We start from the raw sequence: 23,724 nt of genomic DNA on the forward strand, positions 1-23,724 counted from the left end.
TTTGTCATGCAGAAGTTTTAAGTTTTAGACTTTAATTGTGCCTTCAAGTCTTACTAAGTATTCATGTATTACATTGTAGAAGAGGAGATGAAACAAATGTATGGCTTTCTGATTTGTTGGTTGATTGCCACATCTAAAAAAAATTCTCTTGTGCCTACTTGTAGCATTTTCCTTAAGGAACAGAGTTTATTTTTATGTCATTATGAAATGTTTTGCTGTGGTGGTAATGATTTTTTAATATCTAATAATAAAATGTTGACAGTGGTAAAAGCCTTGTAATAGATTTTAAAGCAAGAATTGATTCTGTTTTTTATTTCTTGCTCTTTGGAAGTGTTTATTCATGGCTCTTTTTCCTGGACTTTTTTAGTTATTGGGATATGCTATCTAAAATTATGCTGAAAATGAATTTCATATGTTTAAAAATGATTTTAAATAACATCTCTCTTCAGATGGAAATCACAGCAGACTGAAGCCTGTTTACCAGCTTTGAGTCCTGGCTCTCCCACCTGCCTAGCAGAAACAGTAGGCAAGCCACTTTAACTCCTTGTTTCTCAGTGTCCTCAGCTATCAAGTGGGATGATACTGGAGCAAGCCTCATGGGATTGCTGAGAAGATGAAATGAGTCCTCACTCATCAGAAGGCTCTAAAGCAGTGCACAGCTCGGAAAAAGCACACTATGGAGGTTGCTGGTATTATCCCTTACATGTCTTAAGATGATTATAAATGAAAGGAAACGTTGTAGATTTAGTGCTCTCTGAAAAAGACGTTCACATTAAAGAGCAGCTGAGTTCTCTAATTGTCATTTCATATGCCATTAGTGATTCAGAAAAACAAATAGTAACACTGCTGAGCCCCTGATCAATACCAAACTGTCTTTTATAGATTCTCCATTACACAATTTAAACCACCGAAGCTCAGTGCTTGCTTACTCCAAATACTTAAAAAGCAGTTTGAAAGCAAACAAAACGCCTCACAAAAGATATATGCATCTCAAATAGCCTGGCCCTTCCCAAGTGTGACTGTATTGTTATCTGTCTCCTGCACCCATGAGTCTGGGCTCTGTGAAGGCCAAGGAGGGGTATTGGTAGAATCCACTTGTCACTGTGTGGTTAGCATCCAGCTGGTGGTCCCTTCATCCTTTGTGTTAGTTGACAACATGATGTTTTGATATGTATTCACATTGTGCGGGTGATTAAATCACACTGATTTACAAATCCCTCACCTCACACACTTACTACTTTATAGGGTAAAAAACATTTACCATGTAATCTTTTATTGATTTTTAAATATACAATCCATTATTATTTCCGTCACCCTTCTGTGCAGTAGAGCACTAAGCTATTCCTCCTAACAAGTCTTGTATCCTTTGAGCAGTATTTCCCTTTTCCTCTTCTGTCCACATCCCCAGCCTTTATTGACAGCCATTCTACACTCTACTTCTAAGTTCAACATTTTTAGATTCCACGTATGAGTAAGATCATGTGGTATTTGTCTTCTGTGCCTGGCTTATTTCACCAAATATCCTCTAGGCGCATACATGCTGCTGCAATTGACAGGATTTCCCCCTTTATGAAAGCAAATACGCTTGCTGTACCACATTTCCTTTACCCATTCATCTGCTCTGGGCACAGGTTGCTTCCACATCTTGGCTTTTAGAGATAGCGCTGCAATGAACATAAGAGTGCAGCTGTCTCTAGCGTATCGATTTCAGTTCCTTTGGATGTGTACCCAGAAGTGGGGCTGCTTGGTCACATCATAGTTCTACTTTTAGTTTTCTAAGGCACTTCCATACTGTTTTCCATAATGGCTATACCAGTTTACATCCCCACCCACAGTGCATGAAGGTCCCCTTTCTATACCCTCACCAACACTTGTTATCTCTTGTCTTTCTATAGTAGCCATTCTAAGTGGTGAGAGAGAATTTGTCTTGCCAGAGGCCCTGGCTGGCTGCCTGCCTGCATTTATGTACAAGGATGCTTTTCTATAGCTCACCATCAAGGGCTGGGGTCTGAGTAGGAAGAGCCACATTTCAGATCCAACATCCCTCCCCAAGTAACTGGACAATAATTGACATACCTTTCAACTGCTTCAGTTTCTTTACCCTTAAGGGAGATGCAGTCATGAAAGATTGAGTGAAGTTAGCATGTAAATTGGTAAAAGAATGTAGGCTTTTAAATAATGAAAGTGGAATTTCACCAGAAATTACTTCAGTGACACTAACTGGATATTAAAGTGAACACCAACATATACATATGATAGGACCTGAACCAAATTATTTAATTTTAGCAACTCCATCCTCTCTCCTTACCTTGGTAAATCATTTCAGAACAAGCACACTTCCCCTATACCTCAGCTCCTCCATTGAAGAAGGATGCAGTAGGGGCTGTGATGTTTCCAGAAGTGTTTGCTGAGCATTGGTGGCTGAACTAAAAGCATCCTATTTTTTCCATGTGAGTGCATATAACCGCTCTCACCTGTTAACCCCCAGCAAAAAACCTGCCTGCAAACAATAGCTTGCAATCCCAGCATGGCACCCAGTGTTGGCATAAAGGATTCAGTGAGCAGAGCATGGGGGTCAGTCTGCTGTTGGGAGCAGGCTGCTTTTGTTGGCACAGCCCTTTTGTGTAGGATGTAGTCCTTGTTCTGCCACCTGTGCCAGACTGCACACCATCTATTTACTTGCTGTCCTTGAACTAATGGGCTCCCTTCCCCTCACCATAAACGGGTTGGTGTGAGAGAAGCTTCTCCCGCTGAGAGACTCACTTCTGCACTGACTTCTCTTTGTTAATCTTCTGCAAAATAAGGCGATTTTCTGTTGAAGAGAAAGCAATCATTAATTTTTCATAAGAGCAGCAAAATTGTGAATAGCAGAGGACCTCTTGAATAAAGAGCTTAGAGGTTCCAAAGAGAGGAGAATAACAAAGCTGGGTGGGGGTGGAAAGTGGGTTCTTTCTTACACTGTTTATCATCCTTCCCCCTCCTCCTTGTTAAGAAGGAAGAAGCCATTTACTGAAGCTAACAGTTCTTCAAATCTCAGGAACCTTCTTTTTAATCCTTATCAGTGCCTTTTTAAATGAATAAAACAGTGACCTTCAGCTCTGTCCTATATTACCTGAGGTTGGTTCATAAAGACTGCTTTAGTTTTTTTAAATTAAGGCAGATGCTATATGTATTCTACTCAATTCTAGCATTAGTGTTGTCCCAAGTGTGGCATTTATGTTCTTTCATTTCTTTGGTGTAAATAAATATCAAAGTAGGAAGACTAGTGTGAACTCTACAAGGAATAATAAACTAAAATAATATGGCATCGATTTTGTTCAGGATGTCTAAGTGTGTTTTTATGATTGTGTGTGTTTATAGCTTTTTTCACACAAGTGACGTGAATTCTGGGCAATTAAAAAGGACATGAATTTTGAGCCATTTAGGAGGAGAATCTCCTTTCTAATAGCTGAGCATTTTACCAAGTTGTGGCTCTTAAGGAAGCACACAGATTTCATAATTCTACTTTAAACTGGAATGTTATTGCAATTTTTATTGTTTTACAATATTATTACCATGACAGCACATTAGAGGACTTTATTTTGGCTGCTGGAATGCTGTATTTGGATGGAACAATTTACTGAAGAAGCAAAGGAAGCTTTCCTTACATGGTGTGCCTTAGTCACTTTCTCACTGCTGGGACAAAATACCTCATACTCACAGTTTAAAGGAAGAGAGGTTTATTTTGGCTCCTGTTTTCAGTATGTGGTCAGCTTGCTCAAGTGCAGAAATGCTGTGATGGAAGGGGCTGCTGAGGAAACCTACTCGCATGGTGGCAACCAGGAAGCAGGAGAGAAGGGCGGAGCTGGGCGAGAGAGAGCCCCTTCTAAGTCATGCCCCCAGTAACCACCTCTTCCAACCAGACTCCACTCCCTAACACCAAGTTAGTGACAGCGCCCCCATAATCCCATCACCTTCCCTTCCTCAGAACAGATGGGAATTTGGGGAGGGGACACTCTACATATAAATTTTAGTATTCTACCTCTGGCCCCCAAAAGACTCATGTGCATCTCTTTATGCAAAATGCATTTAGTCCATCTCTAAAATACACCAGCTTTTTAACAGTTCTGACATTGCTGAAATTTCCAGGTTCAAAATCTCCTCTGAGACTCCAGACAAATTCTTAGCTATGAGCCCCTGTAAAAAGAAAATTAAGCACTGCCAACATGCAGTAGCATAGAATAAACATTCCTTTCCAAAGAGGGAAATAGGTGGGTAGAAGGACATAGGAACCAAACCCAGCAGGACAAACATTAAGTCCTATCTGTCCATGTCCACCCAGCAGGACAAAGACTAAATCCTCTCCTTCTGTGTCTAGCACTTGCGGCAGGTGGTGGGAAGATGTGAACCCCAAAGGGCTTGGACAGCCCTACCCCATAGCATTGTTGGTTGCAGCCCTCATGGCCTCTCTCTTGGGGTGGCTTCACTCACTACCCACTGCTTTACTCAGATATTCTATATTTCTGGCTTCTCCAACTTCCTAGGATCTCCACTGTACTTCTTGCTTTACCCTCACCACTTCATGTGGACCTACCCTCCCATACTTTCTTCTGAAGTCTGGGTGAAAACCTTCTTGACCTCTTGCATTCTGCCTGTAAAATGATCGTCATGCAGATGACACCAGGATCTGCCACTAACTCAAGCAGTAGCTAGCCCCCTTTGGATCATGGATACAGAGTCTTCTGAGTGCCCAAATGAGAAAACTGTGAAGACAATCCCAGGAAAACAATTTCCTAGGTGGCCATTGCCCAAGGTGCCCTGGGGCTCTCTTCTCAAATGAAAGCTTTACAGCTTTGTACTCTTGAGCCTGTGATCAATGTGGTCTGATATGCTTTTAAGACATCTTTCCTGTTGTCCTAATGCTAAATATTTAGCCTCTTGTTAATGCTAATTTTTTAGCACCCAGATTCTCCTCTGCTCCAATATGTAGGCATTTCCTTTCTAGGAAACTGAGAACTTTTCAAATAGGCTTTTTGGTAGTTTTCAGTATAGATCTGACTAAAAGCCACCAGTAGTACCCATGCCACAGCCTGAGCTTTGGACTGCTGTGAAATATCCTCTCTCAGATTAACTGGCCCACCACCCTTAGTCTCAGACTCCCACAAAGTCTCAGAATGAGCAGAAGGTGTACCAATTTTCTACCTGTGCATGACACATGTGATCTCTGATCCAGCTGCTAATGGAGTTCTTTTTCCTAATTGAAACTTCTTGAGCCTGGTCTTTTCTGTCTGTCTTATTGTCAGCATTCTTATCTTCCAAGCTGCAATCAGAATCTCGCATCGGGGGCTGGGGATTCAGCTCAGCGGCATAGTGCCTGCCTGGCAAGCGCAAGGTCGTAAGTTCAATTCCCAGTACCAAAAAAAAAAACCAAAACCAAAAAAAAAAAAAAAGAATCTCCCATCAAGGTCAACTTATGGTATTCTAGAGTTGCTTCTCTAGCTGACATCTCCTCCAGTCAACGAGTTTCAAGAGCTTTGAAACCACATGGTCTGGTAGTCACAGCAATGACATCACTTCTGGTACCAAAATCTATCTTAGTCACTTTTACTGCTGAAACAAAAGACCTGACACCCACAACTTAAAAGAGAGGTTATTTTGGCATACATTTTCACTCCACAATCAGTTGGCTCAAATGCAGAAGCAGCATGCGAGAAGGGTCTACTGAAGAAAGCTGTTCACATCATGGCAGCCAGGAAGCAGAGCAAGAAGGGAGGAACTCAGGAAAGGGCTGCACCTTTCCAGGTCGTGTCCCCAGTGACCCGCCTCTTCCAACCAGACCTTAACTCCTAACAAGTCAGCTGCAGTGCTCCCATAATCCAACCACTTTCCAAAAGCCCTTCCTCTGAGCATGTGAGAATTTGGGGGAGCATTCTTGATTGAAACTGTAACACTTCATCTCTATATTTTTTTCAGTCCCTTTGACCAGGGGTTTCTAGACTGTGGCTTTGAGTCCTACGAGTGAGATCTCAAGCAGTTCTCATCCCGTGAGGGTGTGAGGCATGGTCCCAGGCAGCCTGGGAGCCCTGCAGAGTCACAGAGGATTTGGTCTGTAGAGGGGAGGGGAGCCCCATATGGGCAGCCTTCTATTCCTGAGAATGGCTGTTCTCAAGAATTCAGTAAGATAATAGACTAACTTCTCTGTCTCCTCTGCATTAGTGTTATTCTCTTCAACTTTTTGTTATATTATTTAGTTTTTTTGGTTTTTTTTTTTTTTTTTTTTTGATTTTTCTTCAGTACCAGGAACCGAACTCACGACCTTGCGCTTGCCAGACAGGCGCTTTGCCGCTGAGCTAAATCCCCAGCCCCTGTTATATTATTTAAATTATTCAAATAATACATAAATACTGACTCCTTGAAAACAGAACATTACAAAGAAGTCAAAATCACCTTGAACCTCTCCCCAAATATGAGTTCCTATTTCCCTTCCTGATTCCAATACCCTCTACCTTTCCAGCAACTATTATCTGTTTAGCCTGTATCCTCTGAAATACATTTTATACATCTAATCATAGTACATGCAAATGATAGCATTAATCAACAAGAGAGCATTGTTTCAAAAAGCACCCCCCCCAATACAAGTATAGTACTGAGTGTGTCTTTCTGCAACTGGCTTTTTATTTATTAGCATTTCTTGAAGCTCTTTTCATGTTAATCCATCTATATCTACTTCATTAGTTTTAATTGCTTTATATTATTTCATGGTGTGCCTGTGATACAGTTTATTTAGCTTTTCTCCTACTCAGGGGCATTTGTTTTTCCAGTTTTCTACTATTGGAAATGTCACCATAGTATGTGACTCCTTGTATACATGAGTGCCTCTTTAGGTTTATACCTGCAGGTGAAATTGCTGGGTCACAAACTATGCAAGTTTTATGATTTAAGAGGGTCAAATTGCTCTCTACACTGGTAGTTTCCATTTATATCTACCACTGCAGGGTACATAGTTCCTTTTTCCTCACCAGCTCTTAATATTATCAAACATTAAAATGTCTACTGCTTTAATAGGTGCAAAATGGCATCTCTTTATTTTAATATATATTTCGCTTATTACTAAGGAGATTCAACTACTTGTCATGTTTATTGGCTATTAATATTTCCTCCCTGTGATTTGCTTATTCAAACACTTTGACCATTTTCTGTTTGGTTGTCTTACTGATTTGCAGAAGCTATGCATGTGTGGAATATGTGTGTACACTGCATTGTGATCCTGATATCTGTTGGAAATGTCACAATTTCCCAGACAACAGACTGTCTCTTAAATTCATGGTATTTTTCTCTATTGTTTTTGATCTAGGATTTTCTCTCTTCTTTTTCCAAATTTCCTTGTAAACATGCTACAGTTATCACTGTAAGCTTATTGTACACTGGTTATTTTTCAAAATAATCATGTTAATTTGAGGCTTAGAGCTGAGACTGTCATGATAACTTCTACTGTCTGTCATTCACATTTGCAGAAGAGTCTTACTTGGGAAGAGAAAAGTAACTGGTACTAAAACACATTACCTCTGCTCAGGATGGTAGAACAGCTTTGGTGTGAAGCATTTCTTCCATGTATGTACCTGGGGTAGGCCCTTATAGTTTGAAAGAATCTATGTACGGAGATGATGAGTGCATTCATTATACGTGGAAAAGCTTTTTGCTTTGTGAGTCTTTTTTTAGGGTATAATTGGAAAGAGAAAAACTTGGCTCAGCAGTTTACCTGCTATCTACTATTCACAAACTGTGGGCCCACAACTCCCAAGGCTGCATTCCAGGCTTTATTGTATGCTTTAAATTGGGATCTGTCTCACAACAGTTGCATTTAATTGGGAGATTATTAAGCCATGAGCAAATTCGGATTTTCTCACCCAGGAAATGGTGTCAGTGTCCAGCCTAAATGAGGCCACTCTTCCCTTCATATTTCATTGTCCTACCCAGAGCTGTCTGAGGGTGTTAAGCCAGGACAGAATTGTGATTAGAATAATATCCCCCAAACTTCAAGGATTTGGAAACCACCTTTACCAATTATGAAAGTCAATCTTAATTGTCAATTTGATTGGCTTGAGAGATGCCTAGAAGATCATATGGTACACTTCTGCTTTGTCTGGGTAGGTCTTGGGGGGGTGTGACCTTGAGCACTATATCTAGTCCTTGGCCTCTTCTTCAGGCTCTCCTGCTACTCTCTGCTTCCGAGATGCCAGGAGTTGAGCAGCTTTCCTCTGCCATACCCTCCTGTTATGGAGAGTTTCTGCCTTGGAGTCCACTAACTGGAGACTAAAATCCACAAAACTGAGTCTAAACAAACCCTTCCTCACTTAGATTGTGTATGTCAGGTACTTTTTCTCAGCAATGGAAAAGCTAATTCAAAACTATTGCCTTAATAATTTTCCTGCTGTACTACTGTGTGCTTAATATTCTTCTTAAGTCACCTACTTTTTAATTATATTTATTTAACAGGACAGATTTAACCTTTATCACTATTACAAGTGGAAAAGTTTCATTTGTCATATGTAAAGCAGATAGTAACAGTGAAAGTAAATACAAGCACAACAATTATGTATTAGTAAAATACTCTGAGCATGAAATCTGAGAATGAGACCTTGTCTTAAAGGGAGATTTAGTAACTATCACAGAGAAAGGAGTTAAATACATAATGGCCATATGCTAAGGTTTCTTCTGGATATAAATAGAATAGAAAGAATTGAAAGATGAATAACTGTCTTCCTGTGAGACTCAATGCTGTATCACCTAAATCATGTTGGGAATCACCCCTGTCTCACTTAGGAAGGCATTGACATGGACGATGGATTAGATTATCCTACTGAAATAGAATGTCTTCAGTTTAAGTGAGAGTCTGAAGACATTGCCTCCCCACCATCTGTTTTCTGGTCAGTTCTGACATCATGTTGTCTCTTCCCTCAGAACTCCCTAGAATGCAACTGATTGCATGCAGCAACGTCAGATGGGTTGATCGTTCAGAATCTGGGTGCCTGTGTGTTCTTGCTGGTGTGAGGTCATTGCTGCTTATTCAGATCACAAAGTCTGCTGAGCTGCCTCTCTTCTACTGCAGCCTGCTTCTTAGATATGCAGTGTTCCATCAAAGTCATATCAGAAAGAGGAGGGGGCACAATAAAGTCAGTGGAATTAATGCATATTTGGAGGAGAAAACAGCTGGTTAACCACAGTAACATGCAAATAAGATGTCATGGCCATATGAAAAGTGGAGCCATGTAACCCTAGAGTCTATTTAATGTACCTTGGGGTCTGATGTCAGCGTGTACTCATTGTAATTTTAAGTTGTTTTCAAATTATGCATATAATTAAAAACCATCAAGTAATATAAGTAAGATTTTTAAATGAGTGCATTTGCTCCCCAGCCTACCTCTGTCCTCCAATCAGACCTCTATTGGCAGCTACTTTTAACCCATTCTATTTACAAGGACTTCTGGTAGTTAGGTACACATTTCTAAATAATATCCTTATATTTTTATTTGGTATTTTGCACCTTTAAACATTGTCTTGCAACTTCTTTCTGCATTAGATGAGAATTTCACTAATACCATCACCTCTTGCTTCTCCCTTTTCTTTCATTATGTTTGGACTGTTGAGAAGTTTAATGCCAGTCTGATTACCAGTCTTCGGAGGTGACCTGGTCATTACATGTAGAAACTTTCAGGATTGTCTTTTTCCTTTTATGGCTCTGAAATTTCCCAAGGTACAAGCTTTTATGCCTGAGTATTTTGGATGTTTTAAAAGATAGTAGCTCAGTTCTTTCCAATAATTTCTTAATATTTCATATCTTTTGATGCTATTGTAAGTGGTATGTTTTTTTTATTTAAATGTATGATTATTCATTGCTAGCATATAGAAATACAGTTAATGTTTGCAAAATTCACAATTAGTTATAATAGTATTTTTGTATAATCCTGTGGATTTTGTACATTAACAATCATTTCATATGTAAATAAAGACAGCTTTACTTCCTTTCCAATCTGATCTTTTATTTCTTTCACTTAACTTGTTCCTCTGGATAGAGCACCCGTGCATTTTTAATAGAAGAGATAACAATGGCCGTCCTTGTCTTGCTCCTAGTATTAGGGGAAAATCCAGTCTTTTAACATCAAGTATGATATTATCTCTTTGTTTTTTATAGATGTCCCTTATCATATAGAGGGTGTTCCCTTTAATTTCTATTTTCATACTTGAGAATTTCTCATTAGGAATTTATGTTAGATTTTATCAAATGCCTTTTTCATATTTATTAAGATGACCATATGATTTTTCTTTAGAGTTTAGTAATATAGTACATTGCATTGTTTAATTTTTGAGTATTAAACTGATGATACATTCCTAACATAAGCTCTTCTTGGTCATAATATATCTTCTTTTTAATATATTGTTGAATTCAATTTGTTAAAATTTTGTTTAGAATTTTTCTGAGCTCATGGAGGATATTTATGTTTCCTTCACTTAGAGTATCTTTGTTTATATAAATATTTAGGACAGTACTTGCCTCATAGAATAAATTGGAAAATATTTACTGCTTTTTATTTCCTGGAAGAATTATATAAGATTGATATTATTTCTTTCTTAAGATTTGATATAGGGCCAGGGATGTAGCTCAGTGGCACAGCAACTGCCTAGCAAGCACAAGGGCCTGAGTTTGATTCCTGGTACAAAACAAAAAAAGATTTGGTGTAATTCACCAATGAAACAGTCTAGTGTGGAGTTTTCTGTGTGGGAAGGTGGAGAGGATTTCTCAAATTGCCAGTTTCCTTTCTTTAAAAGGTAAAGAGCTATTAGATTATCTATTTCTTCTTCAGGGACCTTTGGTAATTTTTGTCCATTTAATCTAAGTTGTCAAATTTATTTGCATAAAGTTTCTCACAATATCCCTGTTGATATCTTTTTCATATTTAAAGAATGTGTAGTGATGTTCCTCTGTCATTGGTAATTTTTATTTTAATTGGTTATTAACAAAGATATATTTCTGTGTATCCTTTCACTACTTTTTTTGGTAGTTCCAGGATTGAATTTAGGCCTTCACATGAGCTACATCCCAGGCCCAGTTGATTGATTGATTGAGTGAGTGATTCACACTAAGTCACTAAGTTGTCCAGGCTACACCTGAGCTTGTAATCCTCCTGCTTGGCCTCCAAAAGTACGAGTTTATAGGTGTGTATCACTATGCCTTGCTCATCCTTTTACTTTTAACCTATTTGTGTCATTGTAGCTTAGGTATGTTTCTTATAGCCAACATATACATGGTTTTTGCTTTTTAAAAATCCAATCTGATAATCTGTTCCTTTTAACTGGGGCATTTAGACCATTTATATGTAATGTGATGGACAGTGAGGTTAAGGTTAAATGCTTTTTAGCACCATGTATTTTCTGTTCTTTGTTTTCTATTTTCTAACCCTTATTTTGGATGAATAGAATTTTTTTAATTATTCCATTTTGTTTCTTTCATAGATGTATCAGCTGCAACTGTTTTATTTTAGCTGTTATTTTAAGATTTATGGTATATATATATTTAACTTATCACAGTATAGCTTCCATTGATTTTGTGCTATTCCCCATATCTGTTTCTTTCCTCTCAACTTTTTTGTAATGATCGTCATACATTTAACCTCTAAAGATGTTACAAACTTAACACGTTCTATTATTATTTTTGTTTAGACAATTTTGTTTTAAAGATTTTTAAAATTAGAACCAGAGCTTATGCATATACCCATTTTCAGTGCCCTTCATTCCTTTGTATAGATTCTCATTTTCATCTCATATGGTTTTCCTTTTGTTTAAAGGACTTTCTTCAACATTTCTTGCAGTGAAGTCTTCTGATAATAAATTCTTTTAACCTTTATATGTCTAAGAAAAAGTCCTTATGTCCCTTTCACTTTTAAAAAATATTTTCACTATGTTGAGAATTCAAAGTTGATTGATCTTTCCTTCTAGTATTTTTAAAATATTACTTCCGAGTAAAGAGATGATGACACATGCCTGTAATCCCAACACTGTGAGAGGCTGAGGCAAGAGGATCCCAAGTTCAAGGACAGCTTTAATGAGACTCTAGCTCAAAAAAGGAAAGGGACTTGGGGATGCAGCTCAGTGCAAAGGCCTGGGCTCAATCATCAGTACTGTAAAAAAAAAGTTGTTTCAGTGCTAGGGTTGTAGCTCAGCAGTGGAGCATGTGTTTTAGCATGTACAAGGCCCCAAGTTCTATCCCCAGCACCAAAAATTAAGTTGCACCACTATCTTCTCATATGCATTATTTCTGTCTAGAAGTCTTCCGTCACCTTTAGCTTTGATCATCTCTGTATCTGTGCCTCTCTGTCTGAAGCTGCTTTTGAGATATATTTTTATCACTAGGTTTGAGCAGGTTGACAACAGCATACCTTACTGTAATTTCCTTCATATTTCTTGTGCTTGGGGCTCAGGGAGCTTCATGAATTTGCAGTCTTATTTTGTCAAAATTGGAAATTTTTTCTGTTCTGCCTTTTCTCCACTTCAGAGACTCCAGTTTCCTATGTACAGGCCACTTGAAGTATCTCACAATTCACAATACTCTGCTTGTTCTATAAAATTTTTTCTCTTTGTCTTAATTCTGAATGCTTTCTATAGCCATGTCTTCAAGTTCACTAAAAATTTTTTCTGCAAGCTCCCATCATCCTATCCAGTGTAATTTTTATCTTATACATTGTAGTTTCATCCAGTAATTTGATTTTGGCCTTTTCAAAATACTTTCCATTTTCTACTTGAATTTATGAGCATGCAGAATGCAGTTATAGTAATTTTTCTAGCATCTTTTCCTGCTAATTTGATGTTAATGTTGGGATCCACTTTGCTTGATTTATGTCCACTTATGGGTCTGAATTTCCTGCTTTTTTATATCCTAATTTTTGACCATGTGCTGAATGTTAAATTTACCTTGTTGGTTCTGGATATTTTTGTATTCCAGATACATATGATAAATATATCCTTGATAAATATTGTCAAGCTTTGGTCTGACACAGTTTAGTGTCTTAGAAATAGTTTTATACTTTGTCTTCAGTTTTAAGATTTGTTAGGTGGTACAAAAGCAGTGCTTGTTTTAGGGGTAATTATTCCCCACAATTGAGGCAAACTTTTCTGTGTATTCAGTGAATCTTGAGGCTTTCCAACCTGACTGCTGGGTCTTCATAAGCAAAAATCACTGCTCTATAATCCTTTTGTATGGTTTTCCATCTGTATCAGTTAGGCTTCACTGAAGGAACAGATTTAATGTAAAATGCATGTATGACTATACAAAGGATTTACTAGGTAGGCTTACAGGTTTGGAAGTGGAATAGTCCCAAAGGCCATCTGTCAATTCAGAGGTGCAAAAGTGCATAATGGCTGCCTGTGCACTGAAGGACTAGAGGATACAGTTCAAATGTGGATGGCTCAGAGCTCATGGCAGAGTCCAGTGCAAGTCTGTGTCAGAAAGTCAAAAGGTCTGCATTGAAAGGATGTAAAGATGAACAGTACACTGGGAGCCTGAAGGAACTGGCGACAAATGTCCAAAGGTAATAGCAAAGACCAGAGCTCCTCCTCCTTCCTTCCATTTTCATTCTGTCCAGGACACAAGCCTATTGGCTGGGGCCACCCACACGGGGGTGGATCTTCCCTCCTTAGTTTGTGGCTTACATATCAATCAGCCTCAGACATACCCAGTGCTTTACTAACCTGCTAAGCAGTCCTTACTCAAGTTGATGTAGCACAGTTAATGATCACCACCCAACCTAAGGAGTTTCCTCATGTGCATGGGTTTTTTAGTACTCGCTGGAACAAAATACCCAACACCACAACTTAGAAGAGGGGTCTATTTTGGCTCACAGTTTTGTCCACAGCAGGCTGGCTCCAGGGGCCACCTTTGGATCTCTGAAGCTTTCCTTGTTTGAAGACCTTTTTCCTTTCCAGTGCTCTTCTCTGTAAATACTATCAGTCTAGGCCCCCTCAGGCTGCCAGACTTGCCTACCCAGTTCCAGGAATTCTCTGAGTTCATCTGGCTTTGTCATCTCTGGCTGTGGCCTGTAGCCTCTCCCCAGATGGGCAGCTCAGTAACCATCACATCTCCTTCCCTCTTCTACAGGATCCGCTTTTTGTTACCTGATGCCTGGCTCTTGAACACTGTTGTTTTATATATTTTGTCCAGTTTTTCATTATTTTAGGTAGTAGGGGTGACTGTTACTCCATTTGGTAGAAAGTTGGCATTTACACTTATTTCACTGCAGCTTCAGTTCAGGGAGAAAATAAGACATGTACTTCTTCCACCGTATTGAGGCAGAAGCATACTGCCTGTCTTTAAAAAGATGTTGTTTGTGATATTAGAGCCTCCAGTAATAATTTAGCTTATGGCTTTGTACTTCTTTATCCAAATTTATATTCTCAGAGTGGACTTCTCTGTAAATGTTTGCTGAGTGAACGAGTGAGTGGTGGTTTCTTGTTGGTAAGGGTACAACTATAAAGAGTCAAGACTGAAGATAAGAGTGGTTTTAACTAGAGAAATGGAGCTTGTATTTCAGGACATCATTCTTTTTCGCTGCAGCTTTTTGGGAGCTGTTAACATTAGCACTTGCCCTGCCTCTGTGGCAGGAAACCCATCTTTAGAATGCGATCACACACTTTCCTGCTAAAGTGGGTCTGTAACACTTAGGGGAATTTTATTCTTGGCCATTTGTCCTGGTAGTTTTCTAATCTGATCTCAATGTGAAAGTTATTGTGAAATAACAGAAAAATAGATCTTTCCAATCCATCTATGCTCTTGTTTTATTTTTATGTAATACCAATTTAATCCTCTAAAGGATTCTTAAGGCCCTGTGTATGATTATAATGGAAATGGATATATTTTAACATCAGTTTCTACTTTACCTTTTTCTTCCTCAAGCATGTAGAATTGTATCATATATTCACTTAACCTTTCAGAAGCTGAGATATTAGGGTGAGAAAAATCAAAGTATGTCTCTTTGCTTAAAAAGGCAGCATAGCATAGTGAGTTCAGATATTGTAGCATCTGATTGCCTGTGTGCAGCCCCAGCTCCTACTAGCTATGTGACCTTGAGAGAATCACTCAACCTCTCCAACCCTTAGTTTTCCCATCTGTAAAATGGCATGGTAATGATTCCTTCTAGAGTTGTTAAGATTAAACTGATTATTTCACTAAAATGCTATAAATGATACCCAATATATGGCAAGTGCTATATAAGCATTAGTTTAAAATAAAATAAAGTGAAACAGAACAAAATAAAGATAAGGCTTAACTCCATCTTTCAGCATTTATCTTGTCTGTCCTTTCAGAGTATCCTGCTCTGTTTTATCAGAATATGTCATACATTAATAGAATACCTTTTGGGAACCAGTTATTCAACGTAGGTAAAGAAACTTTCCTGATTTCCTTTCCTGGATCCCCTTGGAGCAATGATGCCTGTCTCCCTTCTTACCCCACTGGGTCATGTTCATCAACTGTTTGCCCTTAACACTTTTTTTTCTAGTGAAAACCTTTAGTTTCCCTGGATTCAACTTTAAATTCTGCCACTGAGCTGTACCCTCCCTGCTGCTAAATTCATGTTAAAGATTTTTCCATCGTAATATTTGAAATCAATGCTTATCTTTGTTGCTATTATCTAAGACGCTTTAACACCATTAATATGTTTTCCAACCTTGTTCAGTTTCTTTCTAATTTAATATCCCTATTTGCTATATTTTCCAATTTCAGGTATCTGTGGCTTACAGAAATTTTTTCAAGTTGTTAGAAACAGACTTTATTTACCATTTCTTTTCCATTTTTTGAGTTTATGTATTTACTTTATTATTAGTGCTTGTATAATTTTCAATTTAGCATCATCTGTCCGGGTCATTATCATCCTAGCATGTCATGGTTTTTATTATCAGGAGGATGTTACCGAAGCTTAATCAGCAGTACATGGCTGACCATATTTTGTAAATATATGATTCAGCTAACGGCTTTTTGAAATTTATATTGACATCTTTTTTATTTAGTCATTTCAGTCTGGATAGTGTTATCTTTGGGGGACTTCTGTGCATAAAATCATATCCTCTCCTTATATTCGTTTCTGGCCAAGTGTTTGAGGAAAGGAGGAATAACAGACAGGTTACAGAAACAAAGAGGAGTCTAAAATCCAAATCTTCCCATTAGAATTATTGTCAATACAGCCCAGACCTGTGTCACATCAGGAGACATGACAGCCATCAACAGGGCATCTCAGACACACACCGCGCACAAGTCCAGCTGCCTCCCCCACACCGGGCCCATCACTGTTCTCGCATGTGCCTACAGCGAAGGCTCTGTGGGCGTCTGACGAGAGAGCCTTAGGTATGCAGGCCCCACTTCATCACACAGCAGCCCCGGTAATAGAAATTGCTTATTATGAGGGTTAGAGAAAGTGGAGATTAAATAAAGGCACATTGTGACCGGTCATAATTTCTAAACAAATCCTCCTGACTGATTGGGGCCTGACACTTCCAAAGCTACTGTTATTACTGAACATGAGTATGTAGAAAGACTAAGCCAAGACAAAAGGATGAAAGTCTTGAATGTTTTTATTTAAAATTCTCTATTTCCTTGTGTATGTGGACACTTTCACCCTTTTATCTAATCAGACTTTGGTAAGCTGCTATTGTGGTCCTCTAGATCAGTTCTCTAAATATTTAGCAATGTAAGAGGTTCTTTTATCTGTGTGTAGTAGTGGGTTTTGTTGGCTCTTAAGGCGTTATCTTTTATGAGTCCTTAAGTGTTAGAAGTGGGAAAACCATCTTTCTTTTAAATTTAGCAAATAGCATTTATGTGCATATGCGCTTATGCCACATACTTACACTGTAATAGAAATACCACGGAAAAGCAAACAGTAAGCTTTTAACACTGTCAGGCATGAGCTTTTTCCCTGTTATCCCCTCCTGAAGAGATAGTAAGTAGAATGAGAGGCCTCTCTGGGTCTGGGGTTATAAGATTGCCTTGAAAAAAAAAGTCAATTCCTTTTCAGGCTCAGGATCACACTATAATAAATGTGAATCTAAGCAGTTCCTCAAGTGCTTTCTAAGCAGTGCTTCCATCTACACATCGTTCTTTTATCTAGTAACTACAAGAAAAGCCAATCAGAATGCAGTGCCATTTACATGTTGAATAATTTTACTCAATATGGAGTCCAGGGGTTGAACAGGCTCATCCCATAGCCAAGAGACTCAAACAAAATTGATTTTCTGTATCCCACAGCGAGTTTCTCTAGATGTAGAGAGCAGGTGTTTTTAAGATGGGTATGAGATGAAGCCCACAAGGCTTTGCTGTTGCCAAGCCCGAGGCATGCTGCTGGAGAAAGCAGATGCCACGCTTGGGGTATCGGAGCCTCTCTGCTCCTGGAATGAGCTCTATTTTAGGATGGTATTCATGAGAAGTTACTGCATTTACTATGGTGTAAAATGTCAGACTTTCACATCCTTGGGCTACACGTGATTAAAGCAGGATTTATGTTTGTAAATACATTTGATTACTAAAGCAAGTAATTAGGGCACATGAAGGAAAGATCACATAGAGACGTACAAAATGTGGGCTTGGAGTCAGATCGAGGTTCAAATACCAACTCTGTGTGTTGAGTGACTTTAGAGTAGTCAGCATCTCTGAACCTCAGTGACTTTTCTGTAAAGTGGGAGAACTAAGAGCTAACCACAGTTTTGTTGCACTAAGTGGGCTAATGCATGCAAAACAGTTCACGCATAGTAAGCACTAAATAAACACTAATTTGTATGATTTTTACTTTTAGGCACAGAAAAGAATTTTATGACTGAAATATCGAAAGTGGAGATGCTGAAGAATTCTTTGGCTTTAAAAAATGAATTGGAGTACAAAATGAGGCCCTGTCTGACAACTGGACTTCATGTGACAATCAGAACATTCCAGCACAGATATGTACCTCTTAAGATTCAAAATGCTTAAAGGTACCAAGAATTTTTTTGTATTTTTTCCAATTATAATAAAAGAAATCCTCATTCCTTTCTGCCTGTCTCTCTGTTAGTGCTGTCACTTTCACTCACTCTGTGGTCTGTGGATGTATTTCTCCTCCCAGCCTGACTTTTTTTAGATCTAGTTGTGAGTTCTTTATTCTCTTACACAGACGTATGACAGTAGGGTTGGAGGGCATGTTTATTTCCTAATTTCCTGAGAAATCTGTCTTGCCGTCCTCCAGAGAGTAGGAAACTCTCAAGGACAGTTTTGTTTGTTAGTCTCATTTCCCTTTCAAGCCGCATTCACCGGAGCAGCTAGCACACTGTGTACATTCATCAGACATTTTGATCACGGTGAACAGCAGAGGCTTCAGACATTTGGGGCAGGGTGGATTTTGTACAGGTGGGAGACAGTCCTGAGCCCACAGCTGACTTTCACAGCTGTCTCTGCTGTTGCCTCAACCCCCACTCACTACCTCTTTGCCAAGTAGCTGCCCTGAGGCTCCTGGAAGCCACCTCATCTATAAGCATGGCAAGCTGAGAGTCCCTAGGAGTTAACATCTGGAGGTCCTTTAACCAACCCGTTCTGTATACAGGTGTAAATATCATGAAGATGTGCTTCACAGGTTCCCAGCGTTTCTCTGTGGGATTCAGCCATAGCGCCCGCTGTGCAGCTGTGGATCCGACACCCTTTACTGTCGAGCCACCTTCCCTTCCCTCTCCCACCCCTCCCCTCACCGACCCAGGAACCCTGCTCCTCCAGTCAGCCCCGTGCCCTCAAACCCTAGCTCTGGGGCTCCTCTGGGGCTTTTAATCTAAGACTGCACACTTTCAAAAGCAGGAGGGAATCCGAAGGCTGGGTTAAGTTTTGCTCAAACTACTACAGGCCCCCAGTCAGCAGGCACACTGTTGTAACCCTGTGCTTCTGCTGGGTTTGGGATTCTATCCACTTAGAGCCCAGCTGTGACTATGCAGAGCTGCCCTGGTCTAGTTTGTTGGGGAAGTGGGCCACGCCCACAGCCACCAGGCCCTGCCTCCAGCCTTCCTTCAGCAGGACAGCCAGTTTGTAAACTGTGAATGTGGTGCTTTCTAGGCATAAAGCCTCCACAATGCCCAGGCCACTCCCTTTCCTCTCCTCACAGACCTGGCAGACAAGGGCTTTGTGTTTTCCAGTAGCAACCTAGGTAAGTCAGCTGCCATTCCTACCAGTGTGCCAGAGAAAACACCTGCCTCTTGGAAGGTTCCTGCTAGTGGAAAAAAAGCATGGTCCACATAGACTCTTACTACAAACCGGTCTGTCCTATAGCAACCTGAGACCAAGACTGGATATCCAGCCGGGCAGAGCTCTTGAATGTAATTCCTTTACCGTATTACCCAATGTGGACTCTTCTTTCTCATTCGGCTTTATCACCTTTGTGAGGTTTTAATGCTTGGCACATCAGCAGAAGCTATGTGGAATCTGTACCATAGTATATTAGCATTCCAAAAACATGCAGTCCTACTAGTAGACAATAAATTTGATTTCGCACAAGTGGCGTCCTTTATACTTTGCTCATAAGGCAGTCTCTCAAGTGTATCTTTATTTTTCTTGAAACACACACAAATAGTTTGTGGGTTGCATGATGGGGTATTTTGCTCAGCAAAAAGGACTTGGACAAAAAAGCCATGCTGCTGTTCTTATTTACAGAGGTTGTCATCTGGGAAATTAATGTCTGCTGTTGCTCAGTAATTAGGAAAATTTAGGACCCCTAGCGCTCCAACATCTTGCATTAAAGGTTGTATGTCATTGGTGTTTTCATGAGCATTTGCTGGATTTCTGTCATTAATAACAGGCGTAAACCCAGCAAGCAGTAGAATGTGCATTACATTTAATCAATTTGCTATTTGTATTCATTATGCATGTCCTCCATTTTGGGTCATGAAAAATTGAAAGGCCACTGCAAACAGAAAGAGCATCATGGATTACAAATGATATAACAAAAGCATAAGCACTATTAATTGGTCAATTGTGCCTGTCAGTATATTTAAAGTGATTAAGGCAGAAAGATTAGAAAGGACATGAATGTACTTGGGAAATAAAAGCTTGGGAACATTAGGGCTCTCTTAAGTCCTTTGTGCCCAGATAAATGCTGAAAACCCAAAGGAATTTATTCCAGGTTCATTCAACAAAAATTTGTTGAGCACTTACAATGTGCCAGGCATTGTACTGAGTACAGCCAAAAACAAAATAGGTGAAATCCGCAACCCGGGGATCTGTTCTAGTGGGATTCTGTTCTAGTAGGAAGGAAGAAATACAAAATGAGCAAATAGACATCTAACATAATGTGTGGTTGTGTAAGACCCTTGGAAACCATCAGAAGGCAAGGAGGGCATGGAGAGAGATGGTGATAGAGTCCCCTCTTTGGGAAAGTGACATTTGGACAGACTTTAAATGCAGAAACAACATAAGCTGTGTGGATATCCGGGGGAGAGTGTTTTATTCACGGCTTTGCCCAACGCTCCACTCCCATCCCACCACTCAGAAGAAAATTCTTGTTCAGATGGTCCTGACTTACATGCCACGGTTCAACTGAAGATTTCCTACTTTACAATCCTGCAAAAATGAAACATATTCCACACTTTGTTGAATTTTGATCTTTTCCTGGGCTAGTGGTGTGCAGTCCAGTACTCTCTCATGGTGCCGGGCAGCAGAACGAGCTGCAGTTCTCAGTCAGCCACGCCACTCTGCAGGGAAAATACCCTCTGTAGTGTACTGTGTGGCCAGCACTATGTGAATACATGTATTCAGTAAATTGCATGGGATATTCAACCCTTCATTATTCTGCTGCACAGCTGTCAAGCTCTTCCCTGGCCCTGGACCTATGCCTTTGCAGTCGGCCATCCTTAGAAATTCAGATCTCAGCTCCCAGGTCACCTTTACAGGGACCCTTCCCAACCATGAGGGCTGAACTTGCTTCCTAGGCCTGCCAGAATATCTTCCTGCTCTGCTTAGCTCACAGCATGTATTGCTTCCTGAACTGAATGCTGCCTGCTTCCTTGTTTTTTACCTGTCTCCCGCATTTGAATCTGAATTCTGTGAGATATCACTGAAGTTCACTGCTTTGTCCTAGTGCCTAGAACCACGCCAGCACAAAGAGGCCCAATGAGTTAAAGTTGAATGAATGAATGGATCAATCAGTTAACCAGCCAACCAGCCAAAACTAAGACTGAAAACAGATGGGTTTTTGCTTCTGTATTCAGGTAATTGTTTAAATTTTGTTTTCTGACATCCCCATGGAAAAAGTAGATGTTTATTCTGAGCACTGTTCTCCACGGTGACTAGGTAACATTGATATTTGTGCTTCATGTGGCTACAACCCAATGCTGTGCATTTCTAAATAATGTATCTTTTTAATATATTGATGTGCTTCTGCTAACTAAATGCTATAGCATTGTCATTGAGTATTAACAAGCAATGATATGTCAATCCAGGATGAACCGTGGCAGGTGAATATTTCTAGCAATCCTGTACTTTTTAGTCCGCCAGTGCTGTTCACGGGTAACCAAGGTCAAGACCTACTGGTTTAGTAGAGGACAGATGCACAAGGAGCAAAAGCACAAAGCAATGGGACACTGGCCATGACAACCGGCAGGTGTGAGCTGGAAAATGATGCCATTGCTCTTCAGTGCATAACTACAATACAGAGAGAAAGACTTGCAGGCTAAATCAGCTGGTGGCACAAGAGATAATATGTTGCATCTATTTATCACTACTCTCCAAAAAGCAGACAAAAATAGCAAATATCATTCATTTAATGATTGTTTTCCCTGTGTGGTAAATGAATGGTCTTATTTTTCTACATAAACCAGGAATTGAATGTTGTATATTTAATCAAATAAAGAATTTTCATTAAAACATGGTGTCTTTCCTAATTAGCAAATACTGGAGATGGGAAAATATGAGAATCCACAGGGTAACCATCAAGGAGAGGAATTAATATGTACTCTCAAATTATATTAGAAGCTCAGAATTTCCTGACGTGCAATGGCATGGGTAATCTGAAACTCCTTCCCTTAGACGTTCTGTGCCTGTGATACTAAGGTAGGAAAGTATTTAGGCTGGAGAAAGGGACACTTCGGGGTAATTAACTGAAGTTTATGTTATTCTGCTGGAGATTCAGCTTTGCTTCCCCCACCCTATTCCTTGAATAGAACGGGAAAACTAGAATGGTTTTGTAAAGCCTTATTATTATTCTGAAAGTTATTATTATTCTGAAAGTTACTTCTGAGTATGCTTCGAAGGTTGTCCCTGGTTTTGTCTAGTGATAAACTACAGTGCTTTAAAAGGCGATGTTTGCAATCTGGTGAGCACTTTACCAAAGTAAGCAAACATGTTCTAAGAAAGTCGTAGCCCTCATACTGCAGCCTCAACGACTCTAACACACTCACATGCTGCTTCCCTTGACAAGGAAACATTCACATGAAGGCCAGCAGCAAGAAGAGGAGCTGCCACCATACCCCCAGGGACCTGTGCTGCCAACCCCACCCTTGGATGCCAGGTCCCAGCAGCAGATGGTGATCCTCGGCAGTATTCACAGTCGCAGAGGAGTCACATGCTTGAATCACTAAGGATAGCGGGATTTTGGCAAACATGGGATGACCCGAGAGGGCAGCGGGAGAGGGACTGTGGGGATCTAGCAGGAGATATGAAGGCAACCAGCAAGACCAGACCTCGGGAAGGCCCACGGGGTGTAGGACTCTGTGGACGCGCACCTCCATGGAGCAGCAAATCTCAGCCCTAACTGCATGCTGGAGTCACCTGGGTGCTTTAATAATGCCGACGCCTGCAACCCACTCCCAGAGGCTCCTGGCAGGAGTGGGGAGAGCAAGGCTGCCCTAGGGCACTGTTGGAAGTGCTCCCTGTGTGCCTCCAGTGCAGCAGGGTTGGAAGCCCTGAAACCTCCAGATAAGTGATGGCAGTGGGTGATAAGGGGGCTAACATTGGTGACGTGTCCTGGGGTCAGCAAGGGGCAAGGACTCTGAAGAGAGCTTTAGTGGGGAAAGATAGAGAAGTCTATATCCGGGCAAATGTCCCTATCCTGTTCACTACTTATTTCCTGCCCTGCAGGAAGGGCAGACGTAGCCTTCACATGCACACCTGGCTTTCAGGTCCCTCCTCCAACCGTGACACTGTGGGAAGAGGAGCCACTTGCAAAAGAATGAATGATTAAGAGAGAGTCAGAAGCTCAGCCTAAATGGGCCTGTGCAGCTCTACATGCAGAAGTAGCTGGTGGGGAAGTCTTGGGGTAGGGTGGAGTCCACAGGTGTCACCGTACTGTGGCCATGATCTCAGCCCTCTGGGGCGTTTCATGTATCACCCCCCCCCCCATGGGTTCTACCTCCATCTCCTACAGAGCTTCTGGGACAGATCCTTAAAGCAGTGCAGGGCCACAGTAGGGAGGTGATGAATCCACCCGGGGTGCCTTGGAGGAGACATCCAGACTCAGCCCTGACCCGTGAGGGATCCTGAGGATAAACTACACCACAGGGTTTGTCCATCTGGGGACACAGATGTGAGGCATTTGTGTGCCACATGGTTAGTCATTCATTAACTTTGGGCTCTCAGCAAGAGTGATGTGGCTCCGGGTCCAAGAACTCCCGACGGTCTCAGCGAGAAGCTGTCAGCCACACCGTGTATGAAAGCTGGACGGGGAGGTGCACGATGCTGATCAAAGGCGGCCAGGGGTGTGGGCA

The 23,724-nt window shown here is 40.5% G+C and overlaps 1 long non-coding RNA gene across 3 annotated transcripts; it reads left to right on the top strand.

The window, feature by feature from the left end:
- The first annotated feature begins 556 nt into the window (after nucleotides 1–556).
- On the top strand, nucleotides 557–21,848 carry LOC102012234. 3 transcript variants are annotated; one of them, XR_001234709.1, is made up of 4 exons: nucleotides 557–689; nucleotides 17,811–17,985; nucleotides 21,102–21,231; nucleotides 21,510–21,848. It is a non-coding gene; the product is annotated as an uncharacterized LOC102012234 (long non-coding RNA). The 3 variants fall into 3 exon arrangements; XR_001234708.1 differs by having other exon boundaries at nucleotides 21,102–21,848; XR_001234710.1 differs by having other exon boundaries at nucleotides 557–682; nucleotides 21,102–21,848.
- The last annotated feature ends 1,876 nt before the right edge of the window (nucleotides 21,849–23,724 follow it).

The sequence above is a fragment of the Chinchilla lanigera genome, unplaced genomic scaffold (genome assembly GCF_000276665.1).
Source record: "Chinchilla lanigera isolate Chin_1 unplaced genomic scaffold, ChiLan1.0 scaffold00032, whole genome shotgun sequence".
Taxonomy (NCBI): Eukaryota; Metazoa; Chordata; class Mammalia; order Rodentia; family Chinchillidae; genus Chinchilla; species Chinchilla lanigera.